Here is an 11,544-nt window from a genome sequence, read left to right on the forward strand (position 1 = left end):
CAGCTTCTAAAGTCAGATATAAAAGTTTACTATATAATATTCTACTACTACCTTATAGAGGGCGAAACCACTTCTGTTTTGTAAAGAATATTGATAGCTGTATTTGATGTTGCATAATGCTTAGAGGTTTTAAAAAGAAACTGACCACACCCAAAAATTCCACTACCGATCGTCAACTTTTGAATGAGATCATCAGTGGTCCGATTATAAGTGGGATGGAGTAGGGCAATATTATCACAGATAATAATATAAATATACACAATTTTCAAACGACTTTAAGAAACAAATAGTCTAATATAAATTAGTTTAATATTTATATTAAATATGAGTCTATATTAAGTACTATCATAATCTATACATTTGTATCGAGATATTGCATCTAGGTCTCTTCTAAAGGTATACACATTTTTCTATATTGCCCATTTGAAGTTCAGTGTTCTGTTTTCTTCTTTAAATCATCGGTCTGTTTGGTGGCTGGTTGTTATTGGTTTTCTATTGTCAGTTCTTTGTCACCATTCTTCAATATTTTTGACCCAATTGTTATCTTTTTTTCAAAATTTACCTGATATTGTATTAACTGAAGACCAAGTGAAGTAGTAGATATAATTTACGCTTGATGATAATATAATTTACCATTTTCATTTTTTGGTTTGTTTTTAGTTTTTACAATTGGTTCAAATTAAAGAGTTCTATTAAATTACCTAGATGTCTTAAACCCTATGATCTTATTAAGATTGAATTAAACTTGACTGAATATAAGAACATCTCCTACCTAAAGTTGAACATAATGTTCAACTCTTCCGGAAGCAGATTTTTTATGTCAGTTTCTATTTCATTATCTTCAAATAATATTCCTTTTCTTCTTTGCCCTCTAGGCTTGTCAAGCCAGTAATACAGACACTGTGCTGCGGCCGCCACTTTTAGAGTATGATAGGATGTCATTTCATTATTCATAATCATCACCCAGCCCTTTGCATTCACTGCTAGAGATAGGCCTTCCTTATTTTTGTCCATTGTGCTATATCTTGAGCACTTTTCATCCAATTTCTTGACATTTTCTTGAGATCGTCAGTCCAACGAGTACGGAGTCTTCCTCTACTTCTTTTTTCTAACCTCGGCCTCCACTCAAGCAATCTCTTCGTCCACCTTTCATCATTGATTCGGGCGACCTGTCCGGCTCAGTTCCATTTCAGTGTGGCAATTCGAGAAACTACATCGGTAACTCCTGTTTTTACTCCATTTGTAACCCTCCTTCACAAACTACTAATACAGGTATGGCAAGAACGCGCGTTACCAAAAGATTGGAATACTGGAATTATATGCCCCATACACAAAAAAGGAAACGTTCTTGAATGTTCCAACTTTAGAGGGATTTCCCTTCTTAATACAGAATATAAAATTGTGTCCCTGATACTTAACGAACGACTGGCACGGTATACTGACAATATAATAGGATCCTACCAAAGAGGCTTCTTGAAAAATAAATCTACCATTGATCACATATCATCCATCAGACAAATATTAGAAAAAACGACGGAGTACGACATAGACTGCCATTACCTCTTCGTAGACTTTAAGGCAGCGTACGATACTATTGACAGGTCCCAATTATATTCGGCGATGATCGAATTAGGAATACCAAAAGGATTGGTAGAATTAATTAAAATGACAATGATGAAAGTCGAATGTAAAGTGCGCGTACAAGGGGATGTTTCAAAACCATTTAAAACCAACAGAGCACTGCGCCAAGGAGATGCGCTATCATGCACGCTGTTCAACCTAGCGTTAGAAAAAGTTATGAGAGATTCGGGAATAAACTTAAAAGGCACGATATATACCCGTAGTATACAAATAACTGTGAGCGTAACATACGGACTGAACCTTAATATTAAGAAAACTAAATTCATGGTTGTCAGCCGTACAAATTTAGATCCCGGGGCACTAATGGCAGGTAGCGAAGAGATCCAGAGAGTCGACAGATTCACTTACCTCGGAACTACCCTCAACGTACAATGGGACTACGCTCAAGAGATTAGATCCAGAATTGAAATGGCACGGTCTACATTTATTAAGTTGAGATCCTTGCTGTGCTGCAGTGATCTCAGTTTGGGAACCAAGATGCGAATAGTGAGGTGCTACGTTCTTCCAGTGTTACTGTATGGAGTTGAAGCCTGGACACTGACGCAAGCCACTGAAAAACGAATCGAAGCCTTCGAGATGTGGATATACAGGAGGATACTAAAAATATCTTATGTGGACCATGTCACCAACGTTGAGGTCCTACAGCGCATGACAAAAGAAAAAGAAGTGCTTAATTTAATTAAACAACGCAAGCTTGAGTACCTCGGCCACGTGATGCGGAACGAAGAAAAATATCGAATTCTTCAACTTGTTATGCAGGGTAAAGTATTTGGCAGAAGAGGACCGGGACGCCGTCGTATCTCGTGGTTGAAAAATCTCCGACAATGGTTTGGGATGACCTCAGCGGAGCTATTTCGCAGAGCAGTCAACAAAACCATGATAGCCTTGATGATCGCCAACATCCGGACCGGATAAGGCACTGAAGAAGAAGATACAAATAACGGCATACGCTGATGATATCGTCATGATTGGAAGAACTTAAAATGAAGCAGTGGAGGCTTTCACACGTATCAAAAATGCCGCAGAAAACATCGGACTTCTGATTAACATCCAGAAAACTAAATATATGCCGGCCATATCAAGAATTTAACAAAATAACTTAGAGGTGCAACACGAAACGATATAAATGGTAGAAGAATTCTGCTACTTAGGATCACTGGTAGACTACAAAAATAACACATCCAACGAGATAAAAAAAAGAATATGCGTGGCTAACAACTGTTATTTTGGCCTGGGCCCTCAACTAAGAGCGAGAAGTATGTCAATAGCAACAAAGTGCAAACTTTATAAAACAATAATACGCCCAGTGCTCACATACGGATCGGAAACATGGGCAATGACGACCCGAGATGTAGAGTTACTGCGAGTCTTTGAAAGAAAAGTATTGAGGACCATATATGGCGGAGTAAACGAACAGGGTCTGTGGAGAAGGCGATATAACTTTGAACACTATAGACTTTTTGGTGATGCAGATATTGTGAAGACCATCAAAATAAACCGCCTAAGGTGGGTGGGCCACGTTATGCGAATGGATGAGAGTGATCCCACTAAAATAACTATGCTAAACAGGCCGGTCGGAAGAAGAAGAAGGGGGCGACCTAAACTCAGATATCTGGACGATGTACAGAAAGATCTGAGGGAGATTGGAGTGAGACCCTGGAAAAGACAGACACTCGATAGGGAAGGATGGAAGAATGTTTTGAAGCAGGCCAAGGCTCACGAAGGGCTGTAGCGCCAACTGATGATGATGAATTCCTATTTTTCGTCTTAAGTCTTCATTTCTAACTCGGTCACGAAGCGATATACTCAGCATTGACCTTTCCATTTTTCTCTGAGCAGCGTTTTAGAAGTTGTAGCTGTCAATGGCAATTTCAATTTCGGCATCATAGGTCATCACAGACAACACACATTGGTCAAATGTTTTACGTTTTAAAGAAATTGGTATATCGCTTTTAAAGACGTCTTTGAGTTTTCCATAGGCTGCCCATGCTAGGTTAATTCTTCTTCTTAGTTCGCATGTTTGGTTGTCTCTTGTGATCTGTGATCTCTACTAGTAGTGAACTAGTGAGTGAACTAGAAGTGACTGGTGAGTGTAGTAGTGTCTGGGGGCTCGGGAGACTGAGACCTCGAAAGCCCTGAATAAGACATCAGAGAGGATGTCGAAAGCTCGGCAAAATGGATATCGACGCGGTTCAACCCGGAAGACTGGTGAGTTTAATATTAATTTTTATAATAGTATTAATCTTAGCTCTAAGTTTAATATATATATATATATATATATATATATATATATATATTACAAAAAGTATGTATTGTGTAATTATGATTTAAAAATACATTCATATAAGTAAAAAATAATGATTATTTTTCGGCCAGGAGTAGATTATATTATTTTAAACTTTAAAAAACCAATCTCACAAAATTCCATGTAAATATCATGTGAAACAAAAATGAAATTTCAAACATTGTTTACATTTTTGCCCCCTTATTTGTTTCACCTAGCAGACAACACGCTCACTAAACTTTAAAAAGTCAACTTGACTTATTTTCCCCCAAGTATAAAATTCTTCTGTCGAGTCCATTACTACATGGTCCAAGAAAACTGACTTCAGGTTCTCTTCCAATAAATCCAAAATAATTAAATTCATCACCAGATATAGCAGCGCAGAAATACCCAAAATAACACTAAACGGAGCAAATTGATCATTACTCATCATCACTACATATTGATCATGAGTTTTTAGGACTAACTGTCAATAACAAGCTCACCTGGCGTTGTCATATGAATGAAATGAAACTGTTTAAGCAGAATTAATTTGTTAAAGACATTATCCCAGCTTCAATGGTGAGTCAATTATCGAGCTATAATCCGATCCAAATTAGAGTGTGGTTGTATAGTTTACTTGACCGCATTCAATAATTTGTTACAATCGTTAAACTCTGTTCACGACATTGCTCTCCGAATTTGCTTAGGAGCATTTCGATGCAGTCCCGCTGAAAGTCTCTATTGTGAATCTCATGAACTCCTCCTTTAACTTCGGAGGCAGCAACTACTCCTATCTTATGCTAGGAGAATTTCATCGAATCCGACTAACTCTGTATTTAATCTTCTGACTTCGCCAAGATCTGGACTCGTAAACTCGCCCAGATGTATACTTTCAATCCCACAGATCTCTGTGTCAAGACACAAAATTATCTCAAACACTTGCATCTATAAAATCAGAATCCCCGTCATGGTCTAGAATATCTCCTTTTATAAACACTTTTCTTTGTAAATTTAAGAAGCAACAAACAAATAATATCATTTTTCGACAAGCTTTCAAGGATATTGTGAATACATCCGACTATGATAAGGTGCTTTATACCGGTGCATCCCGAAACGCAGATAGAGTTAGCTGTTCTGTCACTACAGTTGATACAGTATTAGGACAATACCGAATATCCAACGAATGTAGCGTGTTGTCAGGAGAACTCTTCAGTTTTTCAAAAGCTCTCGAGTTCCATTTTGACAATCATCAAAGTGTAGCTCTGAGCACCGATTCCTTATCCGAAATTGATTCGTTAAAAAATATTTACAATCAACATCACCTTGTGCAAAAAATACTAGAATCGATGCATCTCCACACTTCCCGATGGACCTCAATAACAATAATATGGGTGCCTTCTCATCGGCATCCAAGGAAATGAGCTGGCTAACAGCGCTGCAAAAGAAGCATCTACATCCAACTTAAACGTCTACAACATACAGCTCCAAGAAGATATAAAATTAATAATAATATATGTGAATAAATTCACAAGAAATATCCAAGACAAGTGGCAGGAACTTTAAATTACCAAAGACACAAAGCTCGTAGAAATACAACCTAATGTTAACAGCTTTTTATCCCTAGCATCTCTGAACAGAAATGAGAAGATAGCAATACGAAGATTGAGGATAGGACACACACGTTTGACACAAGGTTATCATATGTCCTCTACAGACCAACAGTTATGCTCCCACTGCAACGATATTCTTATTACCGTCAAGCACATCCTTGCAGAATGTCAACACTACCAGACCACTCGCATTGCCACTAATAAAACCCACAGTTTGAAAGAACTTCTGAACTGTTCAATCCGACTTCTTCTTCTTCTTCCTCTTTATAAATCATTCTGCTTGTTCATTGGCGGATCAATAGCTCTATGGAAGGTTGTCACTCCATCTTTTACGTGGTCGTCCGATACTTCTTCTACCGATTGGTGACGTATCTCTTGCTATTTTGACGACACGGGTCTCCTCCATTCTGCTTATGTGGTTATTCCATTCTTTTTTTTTCTATTTTGTTTCCATTCATTTATATACTGCATTTTCTTATAATATCTTCACTTCTCTTTCGATCTCTCAGCGTATTTCCTATAATTCTTCTCAGTTCTCTCATCTCTGCAGTTTCCAGTAGCTTTTGCGTTGTGGCTGTGTCGGGTCTTGTTTCTGAGGCATATGTCATTATTGGTCTTACAGTGGCTTTATAAATTCTTGACTTCATCTCAGTGTCAATGTGTCTGTTTCGCCATATAGTGTTATCCTGCGAGTCTATTTGCTTTTTGTACTTGATCTCTCACTTCTTTGTCCAGGTCTCCATAGCTAGCCAGTGTAATTCCCAGGTATTTTATTTCCATTACTTGTCCAATACTGATGTCATCAATTTCTATTTTACATCTGGTTGGTTCCTTGCTGACTACTATTGTTTTAGTCGACGACAGCCGACTCAAGAGCCTAATAGACTTCTTAAAGACTACACAATTGTTTAACAAAATATAATTTACATAATATTGTTATTCTTTACTATTGTAAACTCTGTATCTTAACTCTGTAGGTACTATTGTAAACCTCTGCTTCCGTATCAATGACCAAAGATGTCGAGACACGTTAATTTAAAATAACAAGAAATAATAATTTAATGAATAAAATGAAAAATATTTCGAAAAAAATAATTTTCAACGTATAATTTATGTCATTTTCGCATGTAACACATACTTGTTAACGATATTCAGTGCATTGTGGCGTCTGTCGTCAAATGTTACAACATATCCCGTTAAATATGGAGAAGAAATCTCTCGTAAAGAACTTGAGTATACCATTTTCGGAAACTTACCTTGAGAGAGATATGTCGGATCATCTTACGAAATGTTCGCGAAGAAAATAAGAACATGTTGGTACACTATTTTGACTTTCTTATTTGGTACAAAAATATTGTATAATTAATAAGTACGTGTAAGTGTTGTATTCCACTGACAACAAAAATATCGATAAGTAGCGTATTATTTTGATTTTTACACGAGAAATGATCTCAGTTGATAAACGAATATTTTAAGAGTATATCACTATTATTATCAAAATCGATTATCCTACATTTTTATTTTTCTGTGCATCATTTTTCTCTGAAAGAAATGAAGATGAACAATTTTACCTTCAAAGGTTTCAGACCTTTTTTGGGCACTGTTCCCTTATTGTATTTTAAAAATTTCCTGTATGATATAGAAAAACAATATCAGAGAAGATTGCTGAGGAGCACAAGGAGAAAATTATAATAAATTAATGTCCATGTTTTAAAATTGTTCTGATAATCGTGAATAATCACGGCACAAGAAACTTTTTAGATTTCTTAAAATGCTTTGAAAGCTGGTTAAAAATATATCTGCTTAAAAAAACGCTGAATTTAAACTTTCACATTACAAATGATCTGAAACATTTAAAACTGCTTTTTTTAATTAGATTAGTAGGTTTTTCAAAATTACTTAACTTCTATATATAAATATATATATATATATATATATATATATATATATATATATATATATATATATATATATATATTTCTTAATAGAAAGTTATGGAACCGTATCGAGATAAGAATGAAATTGGTTATCAAAGCTCCGTTAACGACTTTTCCTATTTCACACAATAGCGAAACTGTTTTTAAGAGACATTTATAGCACTTCTAATCATAATAATATCCCGCATATTTTCAACTAAGAGTACAGTTACTTTTCACACTATTCGTGTAGACACAAAACGATTATCTATGTATATCTAGGCAATGCATATTGTAGTTGTACTAATAGATAATGTATTTTGGTAAATGAATAACTGTTTTGTTATAGAGAATATATTAACGGTAATGTACGGAACTTTTGATACAATGTATATTTGAATTAAAGTTTATTATTCATAATATTGCATTTAAGAGATTTTATGCTCCACAAATCTAAAATACAGCAGTCCACATCTGCTAATGGCAGAACCTATAAACATAAACAAGAATATAACAAAGCTTCCGCATATAAATAACAGGAACTCGTTGCACATAAAATATTATAGGGAAATAAGCCAAATTTAACTATGTTCAGGACATCGCATTAGCCAGATCATTGATGAGTTTTCCGTTAATATTATAATATACATATACCTATAGTAAGAAAATCTATACATTTTTTGCAGAACAAATTTCGGGGTTGTTTTATAATTGAAGAGTGGAAATTAGAAAGGGCTAAAGTACCAAAAACAAAGGTTTGTTATAATCGAAAAAAAAAAACAGTATAAAGATCCAAAAACATTAGGCTGACAAAAACTTTATTTAGTACATAATATATGTATTTAACATAAAATAGTAAATCTATCCTAAGAAATAGTCCAGTCGACAGAGATTTGACATTTAAAAATCATACGAACAAGCTGAATTTTGTCGAGAATATCAATTTTGGGACCGCAAAAACATTACCCTTAAACGTAATGTGAGAATGTGTGGAAGCTACCCCCAAACATGAAAAGTCTAATCTAATGGAAAAGTAAACAGAAATTTATCCGTGGAAGTGCATTACCTAGAGTAAAACGAGCATAACCTTACATGTGCTGGGTAAATGAGTCTATCTATCTATCTATACAGCTCTCGCTGTCCAATTTTGAACACAGGCCTCCTCTTCCTTCTTTCACGTCTGTCTATTGTGGGCAGTTTGTGTCCTCTTCGGGCCTGCGTGTTTCTTCAAGTCATCTGACCATCTCATTTGTGGCCTTCCTCTTTTTGTTTTCAACTATATGGTCTCCAGTGTATAATCATCTTATTCCATCTGTCGTCCTTCTGTCTTATGGTATGCCCAGCGAACTTCCACTTAAGTTTTGCTATCTGCGTTAATACATCGGTCACTTTTGTTTTGTTGCCGATCCAAGTATTTCTTTTCTTATCTGATAGCCTGATGTTCAGCATTTGCCTTTCCATGGCTCTTTGGGTCTTTGCTATTTTTTCCATGTTTTCCTTTGTAAACGTCCAAGTTTGAGAACCGAAGGTGAAAACAGGAAGTATATATTGGTTGAAGACTCTTGTTTTTAAATATTGGGGATATTTTCTATTTTTTAGTATATAGGAAAATTTTCCGAAGGATACCCAAGCCAACCGTATCCTTCTCTTTATTTCTCCAGTCTGATTTTCTTTATTTAATTTAACTAGTTGTCCCAAATATACATATTCTTTTACTTGTTCTACAGTTGTTTGTGCAATTGTAATTATTAATTCTTCTGGTTGGTTGGTCATAATTTTCGTTTTATTATAATTCATTTGTAGACCTATTTTTGTTGATTCGCTATTTAATTCATCCATCACATTTTGTAATTCTTCCCTTTTATCTGTTATTAATATAATGTCGTCTGCATATCTCAAGTGATTCAAGTATTGGCCATTTATGTTAATACCCGGTTTTTTCCATTGTAATTTCCTCATAACGTCTTCCAAAGCTTGATTGAATAGTTTGGGTGATATAGTGTCACCCTGTCTGACTCCTCGCCGTATCTTAATGGGCTCCGTTTGTTCAACTATTTTAATGGATGTTGTTGCTTGATCATATATATTGGAAATTAAGTTCGTGTATATATAGTCTATTCTCCCATTTCGTAAAGACTTCTTTACTGCCCAATGTTCCACCTTATCGAATGCTTTTTCAAAGTCTACAAATGCCATATACATTGGGATTTGATATTCGTTAGCCTTTTCAATTAATATTTTTATCTTAAGCAGATGGTCGCTTGTACTGAATCCTTTTCTAAAACCGGCTTGCTCTCTTGACTGGTATATATCTAACTTAGTTGTTAATCTGTTTGTTAGTAGTTTAGTTAAGAGTTTGTATATTACATTTACACAATATTTATTTAAAATATAAAAAAAGGAATTTCTCGACTTACCTCGTCAAAAGACCACTCAAAAAAATTTCGTTCTGTATGTTGGACGTTCATAGAGACAAAAGAGATGAATTGCGGGAAGGTTACCAGCGCTCGGATTTTTGTGGCCAAAATCGGAACTATTACTGCAGTTGGATTCTTGGGAGGTAATTTATATTTTTCCGTACTTAGCGGATAGGTGGCAGGAGTAACATTGATTTAAATGTTTATTAGAAATTATAATAATAAATTGTTGAAACTTTGAAAATTAATTTGAAACTTTTGAAACGGTTACAACCTATACCGGTTCTTGAACATCAGAAAACGAAGTTTTTATCTTTACAAGTGCACGATTTGCTGCAGCTATCATTATAGGTATATTTCTTCTCATGACGCAGTCTCCTTTCAAAAGGTTGGCGATCCAAATGGCAATTGTAGTTTTGGAAACTGCTGCGTGAAAGAGTTCTGCGGATGAGCGGTCGAACCATCTCCTCAGGTCTTTCAGCCACGAGTTCTGGCGTCTTCCTACTGATCTTTTGCCCTGTACTTTTCCTTCCAGTATAACTTGAAGTAATTCATATCTTTAGCCTCTCAACACATGACCCAAGTATTGCATTTTCCTCTCTTTGATTATTCTTAGTATTATAGGTATAGCTTTGCTGATATTTAGCTTTGTAATCTTAATGTGCTGTGCTCATCTGCTGCTCGTTTTAGGTTTCAAAATTCCTAACTTGTCATGTCAACAATATTAAAAGGTGAGGAATATCTTGAGGACTTAACTACTACCTGAAGGTTTGAAAGCACATAAGCTTCAATTATCACCTTGCGTTTTTACATCAATGCAAAGTCTCGGTCACAGGTCATAAAGCTGTGACTGCTTACATAAACTTTTGCTCAATCGTGTGAAAAACGCTGTTAGTTACCAAAAAAGTCAATGTAAACCAAGCAATAAAACACTGAAAAAATTTGTTTTCAATACTTCCACAAATTTTATTATAATTTACTATCACTACAACTGTTTCGACAGAGTGCCTTTATCAAGTGAGCTATTTTTATTATACGTCTATCCTCTTATAGGCTTTAACTAAATAAATTAAGGAGGGGAGAACTGTTTCAAGTTGGTCATTCAGAATTATATCCGTATTTTTTAATTTGTTAATTTCCATAGGTTCTAATAACGATAGCTTACGGCTTTTATTTTGAATGTGAGGAGTTTGAAATTGGTTATTAAAAGAATGATTATGATCTAGAAGGTGAAGTGCGGAAGTAGAATCTGTTTTTCTATTATTGAAAGCCCGTTTGTGTTCTGCTATCCATTTGTTAAAGGTTTTATCTGTTTGACCGGTATAAGTTGTTGGGCAGTTGCCACATGTAAGTTTTGTATACACCATTGTGTAAGTGCTTTTTCTTTTGTCTCTTGTTATATATTTGCTTAAGTTGTTTGTTCAGAAAGCTGGTGTTATTCCTTTCTTTTTTATGTGTTTGGCAATGTTTGTTGATATCTTGCCTGTATATATAATCGAGCGGAAGGTACGGGGTTTTTTCTCTGTTGGTGGAAATACTAATTTCAGTGCTTTTGTATGCAGTTTTTGATTCAAAATTTTGTTTATTGTCTGTTCGTTATAGCCATTTTTTACTGCTATTTGTCTAATAACAGACCTATAAAACTTATAGGTGACAGTTGAATCTGGGTACATTTTCAAAAACGCTTTCAAAAA

This window comes from Diabrotica undecimpunctata, chromosome 6 (assembly GCF_040954645.1).
Source record: "Diabrotica undecimpunctata isolate CICGRU chromosome 6, icDiaUnde3, whole genome shotgun sequence".
Taxonomy (NCBI): Eukaryota; Metazoa; Arthropoda; class Insecta; order Coleoptera; family Chrysomelidae; genus Diabrotica; species Diabrotica undecimpunctata.